This window comes from Neopelma chrysocephalum, unplaced genomic scaffold, assembly GCF_003984885.1.
Source record: "Neopelma chrysocephalum unplaced genomic scaffold, ASM398488v2 Primary Assembly neopelma1_133, whole genome shotgun sequence".
Lineage (NCBI taxonomy): Eukaryota > Metazoa > Chordata > Aves > Passeriformes > Pipridae > Neopelma > Neopelma chrysocephalum.
In genome coordinates this window covers 1,406,502-1,423,165 of record NW_020897795.1, presented here as the reverse complement: position 1 = coordinate 1,423,165, position 16,664 = coordinate 1,406,502, and the positions used below count along the sequence as shown (strand labels likewise).

Here is a 16,664-nt window from a genome sequence, read left to right as displayed (position 1 = left end):
TGAATAGGGATGGGTACTCATTTAAAAACACCGACTTGACCTGTATCACTTTAGCATCATTTGTGCAAAGCCCGCCAGAGTGAGGTTTAGATTCACCTGCTTCACGGACGGGTTTGAGGAATGTCAATTTTTGCGTGATTTGGAACGTAGGGAAAGGCGATCTTGCGGCACCTACCCCGACCCAGTCAGTGAAAGGGTTAAAATCAATGCTTGCATGTAGCTTGGGAAATTAGGATCGGCTTTTCTGCATGAAGGTCAGGTTTTCAAGGACCCTTCCGAGGAAATAACAAAATACAATTTGTCCGCATCTCTACTTTGCACAGAAATTCCCTGAAGGGCTCTCTGCTGAAAGGCAGTTCTCTGATATTTAGGTTCTTTCCCTTTTTAATGTCTGCCCTGGTTTGAAAGTTCCCTCCCTGCACCTTTTTCCACTTCTCCAGTCCCAACTCATGCTGCACTTTGCACTTTACAACCTGGTCAAGCATGGTCCCTGCAGCCTCCTAAGGGCAAGGGCTGCGGCAGCTGCTGGGGCTCCCCCAAGCTGGGGTGAGGGAATCACAGCTGCTGAGGATCCCTCAGCTCCTCCCGCACTGAGCCCTTTCACCCACCCCTGTCACTGAGCTCCTGCTTTCTTCGCTGTGGGGGGACACACACAGACATCAGCTGTCTCCAGCAGAGCTGATGGCAAAGGCTTTTTCCTACCACCCCCTGGCCCTCCCCCGACTTCTGATGAAGTCATCAAGCTACTGATTGCATAACTGATACACAGGACTATCTTGTGTTATACTGGGAGACGGGCCAACCGCTTCCATTTATAGACAAAAGCAATGCCACGCTGCCAAATAATGGAGCCTTTGCTGCAGCCAGTACGAGAGAAAAAAAAAGGTGGGGGAAAAAACCTGGGAGCCAAAGGGCATGCTGTGAAGTGACATCCCTCAGAGCTTCCTCTGCAAGCCTCAGTGCACAGCTGCCTTTGGGGCTGCAGCCCAAGTCCTCTTTGAATTGCCTTCAAAAAAAAATCTCCTTACAGAACTACTGTCCTGGCTCTTAATGCACGCATGAGTACGGCTGAGGGACACACTCACTCCACAGTAAAAGCACTCCATTCTCTGCTGGATTATGTTAGAAATTAATTCCAGAGTTTAAAAAGGAAGAAAGCTTTGAAAGGAGCCCCACCAGCTGACATGAGCCCCACGCGCTGTGCAGCAGCTGAAGGAAATACGAGGATTATCACAAAGGTGTTACTTCCAGTGCTGTGTGTTTAGTCATTTTGGGGTACACGAGTTTACCTACTCATCACGAAAACTTCATGTTTCTCATTTTAATAACAGGTTTAAAGCCAGGCCTTCTTCATCTAGATCACCCTCCCACATGGAATATTTCTTCTCCTTTCCTTTTTTTTTTGTTTGGCAAAAGCTCTTCCCAACCGATGATGAAAAGCCCCGCTGACATCACTGGGAGCAGCCCTGGGTTGTGTGTCCTGAAAATAAGAGCATAGCCCAGGCAAAAGGTCTCCGCAGGCAGGAAAATACTCCCTAGCACCTGGGAGCAGAGCTCTTTCCCAAGAGCTTCATCTCTGCAGCCTGGCACTGCTGCTCTTAACATCCAAGGGTATGGAAATGAAACCTGGTGGTCACTGTGTGTCAGGGAGCTGGTGATCTACACGGCTGCCTCTTACAAGCCACGGCTTAGATGCAGCCTCACCACAGGAGCCGAGCACAGAGGCAAGCAACTCGGGCTAAGTGCAGCACTCATACAGTTACAGAGCTTCAAAACCAAACTAATCCAAGCTTCATTGACAACGCTGTTTGCTCCTGTCAGCTCCCTCATCCTCCTACTGCACCCCGAACCTTCCGGCCCCTAGACTTCCTGCTCCTCCTCCTCCTCGTTCCCTGCCGTTCCTTTCTCTTTCCTACACCCTCTGTCCAGCCTCTGCATTTTCCTTTCTTCACCAACTGGCATTGCTGCCTCTTCCTTCCCTCTCCAGACACCCCCACCAGCACCTTGGCTACCCAGCCTCTGGCTGCACATCACCCCTGCCGCTGGCTGTGCTGGTCTCCAGCGGCTCATTCCCACAGCCTGACTCACCCTGTGACTTGCGGGGATCCGCAGCAGTGAGGGGACAGCCCAGCTCCTTCCCGCAGGGCCCTGTCCTTGTGTGCACGTGGGTACAGGGGTGCCCTGTGGGGGCACAGGCAGAGAGCAACAAGATGTCCTGGAACGGGAAACACAGGCTGTATTCTCAGCCTGTTACATCTGGGAAGATGGTACAGTGTGAGTTCTGATTTTTCACTCTGGCTCTTTTTAACACCACCCAAAGCCACTGTGTGCTATTTGCAGGCTGCAAACAGCTCCCTGCTGATAACAGAGTTACAGGCGCTCCAGTCGGGAGCAGCGATGCTGCAGCTCCACCGCCAGGTCCCCACCGCAGGGCAAGGGAGAGGCTGGTTACAAAGGGGGATGGTGCCAAGCCCCCTCAGCTGTGCCACAGAGCGACTTCAAACACACGGGCTGGCCCTGGCTAAGCCTCCTAGGAGTCCTCAGCTGCCCACTTTTAAGGCAGCCCAGGGACAGAATCAAGTGCTTGGCCCCTGGGAGCAAAATCGGGTATTGAAAGAGCTAAGGTGCTGTTCATGGAGCCAAAAGGAGCCACAGTTTCCAAATGGTCAGTGTAACACCTCTGGCTTGTATAGCTGCACAGCACTAGGAAGATGAACTTTTGTAGGATCTGGCTGCTTACTTAACACCCGCACGGGAGTTGCCCCTCTGGATAATCCAATCCTTAGTTAAGCAACAGGAGGATAAATCCTGTGTCCTCCCAGTGTATTTCCAGGGCCCTACAGGAGTGACAGGATGCTCTGCAGGAGTTGAGAGTGATAAGTGTGCATATATGTGTACAGTTATGCACAGTAAACACAAGTGACTTTAAAAAGAGAACAAAGGAGAGTGGAAAAGATCTTTTCCTCTTTGTCTCAAGTCTTACATGCCTCTTCCTTACCATGCAGCAATTTATTCCTTCCACATGTCATTCAATCTCCCGGCTACAGCTAAAAGCAATCACACAATTTTCTTCCAGAACAAGCAGAACAACCACCAGCTGATGCTCTGAGAGCTGGGCAGCTGGGTGCGAGTAAGCACACTCAGGGACAGCCAAGCCTACTCATTGGCCCTCTGTGCCTCATGGTTGGAGCCCTTGGATCTGGAGGAGGCAGCTCTGCTCCTGCTGAAGGCCAGGAGGGCAAAGTGGCACCCCAGGGAAAAGGGGGGTGTTCCAGGCAACTACTGGCAGAAATTTCACATCTGGGAACACAGTATTTCCCAAAATGCTGAGGGAAACACAGACTGGAAAGCAAGGTCTAAATGTGCGGAACAGACGAACAGACATAATTCCCTGTGCCATTCTGTGGTGTGTGAATGAATGGGATCCTTGAATATACAAAGAGCAGAAGAGCAAATAGAAGTCACGAAGGTGGTTTATCCTGCATACGGCATTAGAAGAATGATACTAGAAAAATGTATACAATCAGGCATCTACATTTTAGAGTCAGAGCAGGAAAGAACACACAAAAATGATTTGAAGCAGAAAGTGTCTGCCAGAGAGTGACTTAAAGAGCTCAATCCATTTAGCTTACCACAAAGAGAACTGAGAGATGCTTTGACCATGGTGTATAAAAATACCTTCACGAGGGAAGAAATCCCTTAAAGAGCTCTTTTATCCAGTGAAGAAGGCAAAACCAGATAGAAGGGCTGGAAGCTGAAAAGAGATTCAAATCAGAAAGAAGAATTGCATTTTTACACTATGACTCCATTACACATCAGAAATGGCAGATGTCCACATTTTGATGTCTTCAAGGACGACAGCCTTTCTGGATAAAGACAACACAGCGGTGCGATGGAATGGCCTGTGACATACCAGATAGAACAGCACTGTCTGCCCTCACCTCTGCACAGCTCTGAGCTGCTGCAGAGGCCACTCTCCTGCTTGCACCACACTGCTGCCAGGCAGACAAGCACTGGTTCTGCTCTTAGGCACTGTGTGTGTGTCTGTGTGTGTATGTCTGTATGCTAAGAATGGGGGGTCTCTAAGCTATTAATGGGATCAAAAATATGACTCCACTTTCATACACATGTCACAGTAAAATATCATCTCTACCCCGTGTTTTCAGGGCAGCCCAAAAGCACATTCCTATACTCCCCCAGAAATATTTCTGTTAAATTCCTGGTAATGTTGTTACTTATTGTGTCTGGCAGGGATCTTAATCCTCCCTCTAAATCAGACTGCCCACAGCAAAGCCACCTTTCTCAGAATGGTACCATCCGACAGACTTAGGTAATTACAAATCCCTTCATTTCAGACTTCTGGTTTGTTGGGTTTTTTTACCTCGAAAGAGCCAGCATACAGGATGAAGGGACAGAATATGCCGGTTCACAACTCCAGCTCCGGCAGCAGGCTCTGCAGAGCGGATTGCTTCACCTATTTCCTCTGTCATCCAGCCTCAGGGAGGGGCTGCAAACCTCTCCTCTCTCCCCAAGCCCCGGTTGCCATGGTCTTTCATACAGTATCTGAGCAAACAAGATCCCTCTGATGTTTGACACCAGACCTCTGCATGCAGCCAATTTGTTTTCCTTTCACCTCCCTTCGCCTGCATCTCCCCTCCCTGTGTTTTCGATACAGTTTATTCTGGCCACAGAACAAACAGGGTCTGTCAGGCTGTTTCTTCTGTGTCTTTTTGTTTTCTTCTAGAAATTTTCTAATGTCTTCATTTCTGGTGATGAAGTAGGTAACAAAGGGCTCTAAGATAGGCAACTGTTTCTCTAAACCCGTTTAAGAGCTAAAGACTGGCAGAAGTTCCTCTCAAAGCCTGCGAGGCAGAAGGGGCTGTCGTTTTGCCGGCTGCCTCCCCATGAACCCACTTCTGCTCCAGCACAGGGGTTTAACTCCACAAACCCTGAGCCCTGCCGATGGGATTCAGAATGCAGCGTTTCAACAGGACACCACTGAACTTCAACCAGCCTAATTAAACCAGGCTCATTTCCTCTTTTGCAAATAACAGCTCTGGCAGTTTTCTCCCTTCCCCCCGAAAAAGAAACCTTTGCAGGGGAAATCACTCCTGCTTTTCAGTTTTGTTTATCCTCAGTTTCACCAGGTAGGTCCATGGTATGGAGCATAACGATGTAGCAGTTGGGTTTGTGCACTGAGGGAGAAGTATTCATTTATCTCAAATAACTAGTTTTCTTGTAATTGCATTTTTTATTGGTCTTATTATTTTTAGGAGAAGATGAAAGCGAATAAGCCCAAATTCAAACCAAAAAAGCCTCTCTAAATTCATATCTTAAAAAAAAAAAGGAGAAATAAGTGGACGAATATAAAAATATTTGGGAAGTGTAAAATGAAGATGAGCTATTCTCTTTTTCTTTAGCGAGTTACAAGTTGTGGCTCAAGCAGAGCCTCTTGCAAGGCTGTGGTTATCACCCAGTACCTGCTCCGTCCCCTATGGGATGTGAACCTTGTGCTTCTTGGCAAAGCTCCATGGATGTTCCCTATACATGCTGTGTATGGCAGGGACTAGTGACTGGGCTACCAGCCGGCCTAGAGGAGACCCGAGTGAGCACAGAGGCCCTGTGACTCTGGCAGGTCTGTGAGGCAGCTTCTGGTGCATTCTGCAACAGGAATGAATCCTCCCGCTCCACACTCTCACCTGCTCTTGAGCCCTTTGCAGCAGTGTTCATGGCCCAGTGAAAACAAAGCAGTACTTTACATCATTTTCTTGCAGGAGTGAACTGATGGGGTTAATCAGGCCATTAATTTGACCTGCAGGGGGAATGGCTGTCCCGACAAGTTTCTGTGAGGCAAAGCCGGGTGCGGTTTTACAGCGCATCAGTTACTCAGAGGTTACTCCCACGAGCAGCTCCCCTCCTGCAGGAGTATGGAACAGCCACCTGGCATTTCTGTTTTGGGGCAAGAGGTCTGAGGGGCTGCTGAAGGGTGGCAAAGCCAGCCCCTAACTGGCCTCTTGGCACAATCTCTGCAGACATGCAGGGCTGGTGGCAGGGAAGGAAGGAGGGTGGGGATTCTAAGAAACACTAAAGTGCCCAACTTCTTAATTGCAGCACATTATGGAGGTTGTAATTACTCCCCTCAAAGACTGCTGGGTGAAGCTGTGCTGTCATGGTCTTCCACAGTGTGCCCTACCACTCTGAAAGCAAGAGGCAACCTTCGGGGAGCAAAAGGTGGGAGGAGGGAGCTGAAAAACCAGCCCACACCATAGCTTTTCCATACCACATCCCTGCTGCATTCTGCCATAGCTGAGAGCTTTCAAAGGTACAAATCAGCCACTCCAGAGGAGCTGCAACTTGCCCTCTTGGTGCCAGCTCAACTCTGCCTTGGCAAATTTCCTGGGGCTCCAGAAGCTGGTCCTGGAGCAAAGTGGAGTGAAAGCTGAGCTCACAAGGGCTGCTGGGCCCTGAAGCCAGACAGAAATTGTCCTGCTAAAGGTTTTAGCTTTAATCAATGCCCCCTTCAAGCCCATCCTGGAGCAGGAGGGAGGAAAGCTAATGTGAAGCGTAAGGATAATCACGGCTAGAGAGCCCCCGGGAAGAGGGAGAGAAGAAAAATGGAAGATGAAAGCAGGCAAATGGTTTAAACAAACAGTCACACAGGGCCAATGAAAAGGGGGAACAGAGGGAAAATGACACAATAAAAATAAATGCTATAAGAGAAAGAAAAGCTTCTAAGCACACACAGAGAAAAATGTGGGGCTTGGAAAAAGCAAAAGTATAAGAAATAGATGCTCTAATGGAGCTCTCTAGCAGCTAACACTCACCATTACCAGGCAGCCCCTTTCCTTCTAATGGCCCGAGCCTGTACCACATTATCACCTTGTACCCCATGGAGTTTGCTGGTTGTTGAGGTATTTCGCAGAGCCTGGCTGTAGCTCACGCCTGGCAGAAGCTGCCTGAAGTCTCCTGTGGATGACTGCAGAGATATTTTTTTTTTTTTTACTCTAGGTGAAATTTTGTTAAATTTCCCCTTGGTTGTTTTGTTTGAGCATAAACAAAAGGTATTTTTTTCCACACTTAAGGGCGTCTTTCAGATCCTTTTCTCTGTGCTGTGATAAATGAAATCTCCTTCATTTTTAGAAATTCCAACTTGGCACTTGTGTTGCTCCTCAGCAAGCAGCGTGTAATTTGCCAAGCCTGAAAGAATCCTGGCTGAGAAATAAACACAGTGGGCCATATGCTCTCCTTCCCCTATGCAGAAGGCACCTTACCTCAAAAATTGGGAAGAGGCTGCAATCACCCCCATGGCGTTGCTTTTGCCAAGGCGAAAAAAAATAAATATCCGCAGAAAAATTTCTGCCCAAAAAGGTTCTGGGCTCTCATAAAGTAGCCCTGTTTCTGCATGGCCCCGGGGACCTCCCGTGCACTGTCCCTGACCTTGTGGCTGGGCTCAGGCCTGGCAGAAAAGCGGTGAGGGCTCAGGGACTGCATACCCCACGTCCTCGGTGCTCGCAGCAAAGCTGCATTGTCTCTGTCGGCATTTCCCGGCGCAGCCCGCTGTGCGAGGGGGCGATCTGCAGCACACAGCTGCTCCTTTAACACCGCTCTCCTCTCCCTCGTTCACACCGTGCCCTCCTGAGAGGCAGATCACACACCAGAAGGATGGGGTGAAGTGAGGACTTCTTTCTGCTCTGTGCCCGTATGAGACACAGAGGGAGAGTGTGACATGTATATGTGGTACCTGTTTTCTGGCAGGCTCCAGCAGTCAGTGAATGTGGCTGATAAAAGCATTGGTGCTTAGGAGGAATGGTCATCTGTACGTATTCATGCATAAATTCCATGATCTTCCTCTGTCTGACAGCGACTTCAAAGAGCTGGAATAACTCCCTTGTCTTTGTTTGCAGGTTGCTTGTCTCTGTAGCCTCTCTGCAGGTGGGATTTCCACCTCAAATCACGAGCAAAATATTTCCATAAGGCAGCCAGCAGGGCCAAGGGAAGTGGTCCTCCACTGCAGCTGCCTGGCAAAGCCACATTATCTTTGCAGTGGTTTCACATAACTACCTGCTGATTAACTAAGTTGGTTGAGATGGCACAACAGGTGTAAGATTTCATGAGCTAATTCTTTTAACATCCTTGAATCCAAGCAACCCAGATCACCTAGTTCCAGCACCTGAAACTCTTTTGATTTTTCTTCCACTTTGGATGTGGTCTTTGTTTTCTCATTAGCCACCTGGCCTTTACTTTGACACTCAATCGTCTTAGTCCTACTGAAAACTGAGACAAGGTATTCTGATTTGGGCTATGCCTAGCTTGTTTTAAGGTCTTCAAGCTCAACGTGCTCCTTGCTGTATGGTTCCCCCTTTATTTATATGACTAAGGAAAACCCCACGATTGAATTAATTCCTTTTGCAAGGCCTAACTCAGTTCAGCTTTTATCAGAAATGACTTTATCCCTAGACTTCCAGGCCTCTAAGGCCTGGCTTGCTTTGCTGATCAAGCCCTTATTCCTGCCCTCTGAGGCTTTCTGGATAGCCTTGATACCTCTTCTGAGACAATGACTTATCTCATAAGCTTTAAACCTCCTCTTTCTTTTTCTTTTTCCTCCTCCACACCATGAATGCTTTTTTGCCTCCTTCTGTCCTGCCATCTTCCTAATGCATACTCACGTTTGCCAGCTTAACTAGTTCTCCCAGCTGCAATCCCAGCTGCTTTTTTGCAGCCTTTGACTCACTTCTCAAACCCTGCCTTCTCCTGCCTTCACTGGAAAGAGGTCTTTGCACAGGATTGCATTGATATCTCCCATGAGAGACTTTAGGAAAGACATGATCTTCCTCTAGCCCCGCTTGCTTTCCTTTGCATCCTGCCCGGCTCTCTGCTCCTGTCACAGAGGCAGTGGCCTCATCAGTGGACCACAGCCCTTCTGCTTGTCCTGGCAGCCTCACTGTGTCCTCTTTTCTCATCTCTGTTGCCCCCATCTGCCTTTTCCTCCTTCTTTATATCCCACTCTCCTTTCATTCCTTCCCCTTGCAGCACGAGCATGCTTTATCTTCATGCTTTTAAAAAATAAAATAAAAATCCAAACAGCCCTTGACTCCTAGTGACTCTCCAGCTCTCACGCTCTCTCTCTTCTCACTGTCATCTCTAAGCTTATTGCATCTGCTGCTGATGATTTATGTGATTTAGACTGAATTTAGTCTCCATCTCCAGCATAGAATCTTTTCCAAACAGGCTTTCACTTCTCGCCTGTCTCAGAAACAGGATCGCAGGGTTTCTAATATCCTTTGTCTGGCTGCAGCTCTGCACTACAATGCCAGGCTCACTGTCACAGCCTGTGTGAGTCTTACAGCCTGTCAGTTCCTTCTGGAAATCTGGCCCTCCTTTCTCAGTGCTCCTACTTGACTCCAACACCTTCATTCGCTTGCTCAGTGTTACTCGGTCTAGTTCGTCACTACTCACCCTTCCAAACTGCTGCTGTTCTGTGGGTCTGCAGCCTCATCCCTCATCTCCTTTCCCTCTCTCAGATCTCAGAGCAAGCTCACTCTCCACACACTTTCAAGGACCTTCTCTGCACCAGCAACTCACCGACCTACCTCTCTGTCCCCATCCACTTCCCGTCTGTTCCAACTAAATTCATGCCCTGCCTCTGGGATCATCTTGTGGATATCTGTCAGCTCAAGCTCAAAGTAGGCTCTCATCCAACTCCCTAGGTCTCCTCTTTTTCCAGTTTCTCCAGTCCCCGTGGGCAACACCATTGCCTGGCTGTCACTCAGCCCATAACCTGGTTGTTATCTCTGCCTCACGCTCTGTGCAGCCCCACAGCCAGGCTCTCGTCTCCTCACACCCTGAAGGCTGCAACCCTACCCTGCTTGTAGACAGCCCGAGTGCTGCTGTCCAGGGCATTTTCTTTGCCTGTCATCTTGCCTGTACCATCCCTCTCTTTACAGCCCTCTCTTAGATTCCCCTTCCTCTGGATTTCCATACCCTCCCTTGCTCTCAAATTCAGCTGCAGTGTATGCCACCTCACGCTGTCTCACTGCTGAGACTTTCCATCACCCCATCACAACCCACTCTTTTCCACATGTTACATTTTAGCTAGAAGTGCCTTCAGACTTTCCTCCCTGCTGGATTTCATTCTTGGGAGGAGATTTTTCAAATCATATGAATCTGACCCTGAACTCTGCCCCCAGCATAGTTACATTTGTAGAAGTTTGCAGAAGTTTCTGTCTCCATAATGTCCAGCAGTCTTCTGTTTTCTTGTACTCCCTGGTGTGTTTGTCTCCCTGTGTTACCTCTTATCTTACACTTAGACTGGAAGTGTTTAGGGGGATGGAAACATATTTACATCCTGCATCTGCAGGGAGCCCAGCACAATGAGACTCCTAAACTGGGACTATGGCTCAGAGCTGCCACCCACCATAGCGCAAGCAGTTACAAATACAACTTCAATTTGCATACAGCTTAAATATGCTATTTCATATTCTCTAGGTGCAAAACCAACAGCATTTCACTGTGCCCTTGCTCCACTTTTTCTCCTTTTAAAAGGACATAATATAAGGTTGGGATATCGCATGCTGGAAAAGTCAGGAAATGCTAAGTTATGGTTCCCACGGCAATTGTAACTCAGCCCCAGACGGTGCGGCACAAAGGTTATCACCGTGTACAATAACAGAGGATGCTGAACACATGCAAAGTGACCAAATTACTGTCATGGCAGATAACCAGGTCTTTGAACTTCCATGCAGGTAAAAATCTCAGGCATTTACTGGGCTTTTAGCATTTAATTCTAGAAATGTGAAGCACACAACCCCCTATAAATAAAAGTCAGAATTACGCTGCATAGTGAGTAACTGGTGCCAGCAGTAGCTTGTAGCCTTCTTTGCAGAGACACAGCTAATGGCAACAAGAAATATTTCCATTACTTTATGAGCTCTGGTAGCTGTCAACTGAGAGAGGGATCTGCCGATCAGAGAAATCTGGGAAGACATCAGTGTGTCAGAACAAGTGAAAAGACTTGACACAGAGGGCACATTTTTGTTGAGCAATTTGCATTAGCACTTCTGGACAAATTCTACATTTCACATGCAATTCACAAACCAACAGCAGCACAGCTAATTGGTGCAGTTGCCACTCAACTGCAGTGCCTTGTTTGAGCTATCACCAACGTGAATGAAGACTACAGGCTTTTTTTCAAAAAAATGCAGCAATTATTTTGCAGGCTTTGAGTTGGGTTCCCCCTGCCCCCACTTTCATCCTTGTAATTTCATTATCTCAATAACTTAAAAAGGACATGGAATAGTAAAATGCAAACCTCAGAAAAGTCCTATTGAAGTTATTAATTAAAAAAAAAACACTGTTTGCAAAGAATGATGCCCTTCATTAATATACCTGTTAGCCCTGCCATCACTGTGAATTTGACCTTGTCTCAAGAGTGCCAATGCAAAGCTACATGTGGATCTGAAAAAAATAACAATAAGTGGCAGAGCACTGGTGACAGAAAATCCCAGCCACCAAACCAAGGCTGTGCTCTGCATGAATCTAAAATGCTGATGGGATGATGGAATCTCTCTGCTCCCTCTTAGGTGGTATTAGAAGTTATTTAACCGAAAACAGGGCAGATCTCCCATCCATCAGTCCTTATCCTTTGTAAAGTCGAGTCTTCTGTGAAAAGGAAAGAGCATCCATGCTGCAGTTTTCTATTACTGCTGCTCAGAATGCTCAGGCAGCTGCGGCTCAGCTGAAGGAAGGCTTGGCTGACTCCTTTTCCTAAGTTAGATGGCTATTTTTAGGCAACATTTCCTTTAGGCCCCTACAGTGCAAAATCCAAAGGAGCTAATGGGATTGGCAGGTGCATAGATTATCAGTGACCTCCTCTAGCTGAGCATTCACATTTCCTTACCATATTTTTTGTCATAATGTGAAAAAGGGAAAAACCTACAATTAAAGATCTTCCAAACCAGCCTCCATACCTTTTATATTCAATGAGAAACCAATGTGCAATAGAAAAAAATTGAACAGCACAAGAGAAACTATACAGACGCACCTAGAACTAAATACATCTAATTTGGAAGAACTTGATGTTAATGGGGTATTTCGGTTGCATCTCTGCAGAGGAATAAGCATCTGTAATGTACTTTCATTCTGATCCCAATCTTTCTGCAGCTGCAAGAATCTCATCCCCTTTCCTTCTTCCCTTGAGATCTTCTTGGCCCCATCCTACCAAGGGTCCAGCCTCGCTATTGTAGGAGTCACTAGCAAAAGCCACATCTTATCCACATCTCCCAGCTGTGCTCTCTTCAGAAAGAATAAGAGAAGTTACAGCTAAGCCAGTGTAACTCCCAGTCTCTGAGTCCTGGACACAGATGTCATTTTATGTTCTGCAGTGAATGACAAAGCAGGCTGTTGGGCAAACCCCCGTGGTACATCTTGCTGGTGTAAGTAACTCTGCTTGGGCTTCCTTCTGCCACACCTTGAGTTACAGGCACAGCAGTCACTTCCCAGTGACTTAATCCTGACTTGAAGGCCCAATTATTCTGAGTGTGACTGCACAGTCTTCCTCTTGGGAATTGGTGCTGTGCACAACCCCTGCTCCCCAGGATGACTCAGTTGGTATTTGGGGAAGCAGGGTCTGGCTGGGAGCTCTGTGTGTGCCCTGTTCCAAACGTGGGTCCCCCTTTGAGCATCCCACCAGTATTCACCTGGTGAGCCATGAAAAAAGGGAGCCCCTGAAATCCCCACTATGGGGGTTATGGGTTGCTTCCTTCTTTCCTTTTATTGATCCTTTTTTTTATCCTTTGCCTGTATTCAGAAGGCTTTGTCTGGAGAGCTGATACCTTGAACCCTTCACAAAGAAAAGCAAACAGTGACTCTGTGAAACCACAGGTTGTACTTCCCAATGATAGAGCAGGGCTCCAATTTACTAACACATGGTGTGGCCGTCAGCTGTGATTCTACAAAAACTGCAGAAGGTAGCTTTGGACCTCTTAATATCTTATTTCTGATATATGGAGGGACTGGGGAGTTTGCAGCTTCCCACCTGCTTAAATATAATTAACTACAAAACATCAAACATATGCATTCAGCCCTTTGTAGACATATCATTACCTTATGTGTTCATGTAAGGCACATCTGTAGCACATTGGCAGTACACCTAGTTAATGTGTGGGAGACTCCTAGGTTCAAAGCCTCCAGTGTTTCTTTTGTTCTCTAATGAATCCTTCTTTTGTTTAGCTCCCCCTCCCCTAAGGTTGTAGCTGTAACTCTGTCATTAGCATCTTAAAAATCTTTTCCTCCAAAACTACTGACGACGACACTGCAATAGGCTGGGAACATAGTAGGAAGCACCTAAATGAATCACGATTCTTACTTCAGACAGGTTTAACAGGTCTGGGTCACTTTTCAGCAACACTGTTGCTTCATTAGCAAACTCGGCAATCAAATATTCCCCTAAAAACCACGTGAGGTGAAATTCCTGTGCCATATTCCAGCTGGTAAGATGGGTTTGTAATGTTTCAAATAAAAGACGCATTCATGGCTACTAGGAGTGTCACAATTTTTGTGAATATCTGTGGACTCACATCTGCTTCTCAGTGTCCAAAAATCAAAGCATTTGGGCACCTCCAAGGTAGCCCACTTAAAATGCTGGGCTGTATCCTTTGAGTGGAAACATTTTGCTGAATTTTCACTGGATTTCAACCTAGTGACCCCAAACCTGATTTTCTAGATACTATGCACGGGAACACACGTGTAACACTGAGATACCTCTAACACAGAGACTGGCAGCTGTGGTTTCCACCAGAATCACCATCCCTCCTGGTGCTGGCATCTTTCTGGGCTTCACCAAAAGGGACCAGCTACCTACCAACAAGTTCTGGGAAACAAGTAGCCGAAGATGCTGCTAAGGAAATGTTTTCACAGATAGGCACAAAGACAGACGGACTTTACCCATTTGGCTGTGAATGAAATGCAGTGGGGGTTTTGCCTTTGGAAAAGTGCCAAGCTCATATCCACTGAGTTACTGTGCTTTCAGTGGGCTGACTCCAGTTCTTTCCAAAGTTATCAGGCCTCTTCTCCAAAACATCTTAGGGACTGGCAGAGATGGCCAATGATCAGGGTGTGATTTGGGGCATTTCCTCTGTGAGAAACCCAGTGGCCAGGCAGGAAGGCCACAGCACTGGAAGAAACATCAGGACTCTCAAGTGCTGTGCTGCTTACACCTCTGGGCATCTCCGGCAGCTTAACCACAGTGCTCATACTTCCATGCCCTGGTATCAGGGTAACTATGCACCCTAGTAAGGCAGTTCAGCTGTATAAAAAGGTTTGGGATTCTTTGGGATCCATGGCATCATGGGTGTAGCTCTGTCAGACAACTCTAAATTGTAATAGAGTCATCCGACTTCAGCATTCAGTTTGTCACTACAAAAACATCAGCTCCTTAACAAGCACAACACATTAGTAATGTGCATTGTTGCTCTATATTCATCAACTAGCATTATTGTTTTTATTTAACTGTAAGTGGCATGTTTTCTTTGCTGGCTTCCTTCCAAACTCATCAGTTCCTCTGAGCTGAGGTAGTAGTATGTGTTTTCACTGCTTATGAGGAGACATTTCTCTCTTAAAAGACATAAACACACCACCACCTGAAAATGGCATAATGACAATACCCAGGAAAAAAAAAAGGACAACCATAAGTAAACCCCATTCTTCCTCTCCCTGATTTTTCAGAAACAATTCTGCAGCAAATGCCAGCTCCATTGGCTAGCCACTAAAATCAGCAAAGCTGAGCCGAGGCAGAGCCACAAGCCTTCAAAAGCTGCTGGGGGAAGTGGTACAGGGAGGTCCTGGAGTGCCCTTGTCTTCCTGCTGTCCTTCCTCACAGCAGACTGGGAACATCTGTCCTGTAGCTCTGCATAGTGACTGTAAGTGCAGTGACAGCCTTAGTTAAAACTCACCGGGAAGCACCTTTCCTCTGGAAAACCAAACAGCTCCATGCTCACACAGATCAACAGCCTGAAGATGAGGAAAGCTGCTGCACTTTCAGTGGGTGCTGGGCACAGACATGGCTGCTTACAAGAGGAAATGACCGGAGATTTACAATGGCAAAATCAAGGTGTACAACCTGAAGGACTAATTAGGTGTTTCCCTTCCCCTCAAAATATTTTCCTATGGCCTAAAAATACATCCTATGTCTTACATGAAATGAAAGAGGAGCACACTGACTGTTGACAGCCCCATCATAATAATATCACCTCTAAAAATTCAAGCAGCAAAGGTATTCCCATTCCCAAGCTTGTACTCGGAAGGATCACTCTGAGCGTGTGGCACCAGTTTGGCACTAGTGTGAAAAAAGTGTGTCTCATTTACAGGTTTTTACTGGTATTATCCCTCATTAATCTTTGACTGCTTCAAAATTTATTTTCTCATCTTTCATAAAGGCTCTGGCCATGCTGACTAGTACAAGTGAAAACCTAAAATATTCTTCTGCAGCCGGTCATTGCCTACAGGATGAAAACATTCACCCACAGTGGCCTCGGTAGCCCAAGCCGAGTGCAGTGCTGCAACGTAGGTCACACAGCCTCTTCTAGGGGAATACAAACAAGACTAGTACAGAGGGGTCCAAAGATTATGTAAAAACCAAAACAAACTTAATTGCCTAATTAATTGAACTAGGCCTCACCTCCTCCAGAATAACTCGACCTGTTCAGCACTGGAAAAGGCCGGTGTTGACACTGCCCTTGTTTGTTTGGCTGCGTGTCAGCCTGAGGAGGTATATTTAGCTTTAGTGCGCTTGCAGGATTGCATCTCGCAGCTCAACAGGAAATCTCTGGAGTCAGAGCTAAAGATATCGCTGCACACTCAGAAATTTACGGCCAGCTGTAAAAGTGGGGCTGCGGTGGTCAGAGTGCTCAACAGCCTCCTTTGAAATGAGCGAGGAGGCTGAATTAAACACTTCACTGTACCGGGTTCATGGCAGGCAGGGTGCACCCACAGGTCTAAAAATAGCAATAGAGGAGGCTCTTCTCTTGCTGGGATAATACTGAATTGATACATCCCGTTCCCATTCCCAAGCTTGTGCTCACGAGAAGATGGGAGGGGGAGAAGTCTGAGGAGAGGGAGTTGGGGACTAGTGCTGAAGGAGCACACAGAGATCTCCTCCTTCTCCTCCTCTGAAGCTTTCAGAAATTTTAACAGTTGTCAGATCCATTTCAAGAGACATAAATCATGACAGAGATCACGCATGTAACACAGGCTTTCTTTTCCATTAAAAAAATCTACACATGGTTTGTGGCACCAATTCCAGGTCAGGTGAACAGACAGGGAATCCTGTCTTGCCTCTCCTCGACATTTTTAAGTGCCATTTTATCTGATGCTGTCATGGATCCTGAACAATCTCTCCAGTGATGGGCAAGCACAGGGCACCTCAGCCACAGCCTCACCTAGAGCCTCAGTCTAGGAGAATTATGTTACTCAGGGGAAGAATTTGCTGAGGGTAATATTGAATTGTTATGGATTTAATGCTAAAAGTTGAAATGGTTAAAAATTAACCCAAGTATGGAAACTCACACCTCTCTGAGGTCTCTCTCATGAAATCAGTGGTGATGTCCTGGTGGATGTCCCACAGTGGCAGCACACTGGGTGAGCGCCTTGAAGAGCCTGTGGTACTGTAA

General features: G+C 46.9%; 1 protein-coding gene across 1 annotated transcript in view; it reads right to left on the bottom strand.

Annotated features, from left to right (window-relative positions):
* MAML3 (mastermind like transcriptional coactivator 3) overlaps positions 1-16,664 on the bottom strand; it is a 242,538-nt gene that overhangs the window by 10,573 nt on the left and 215,301 nt on the right. The window lies entirely within an intron of this gene.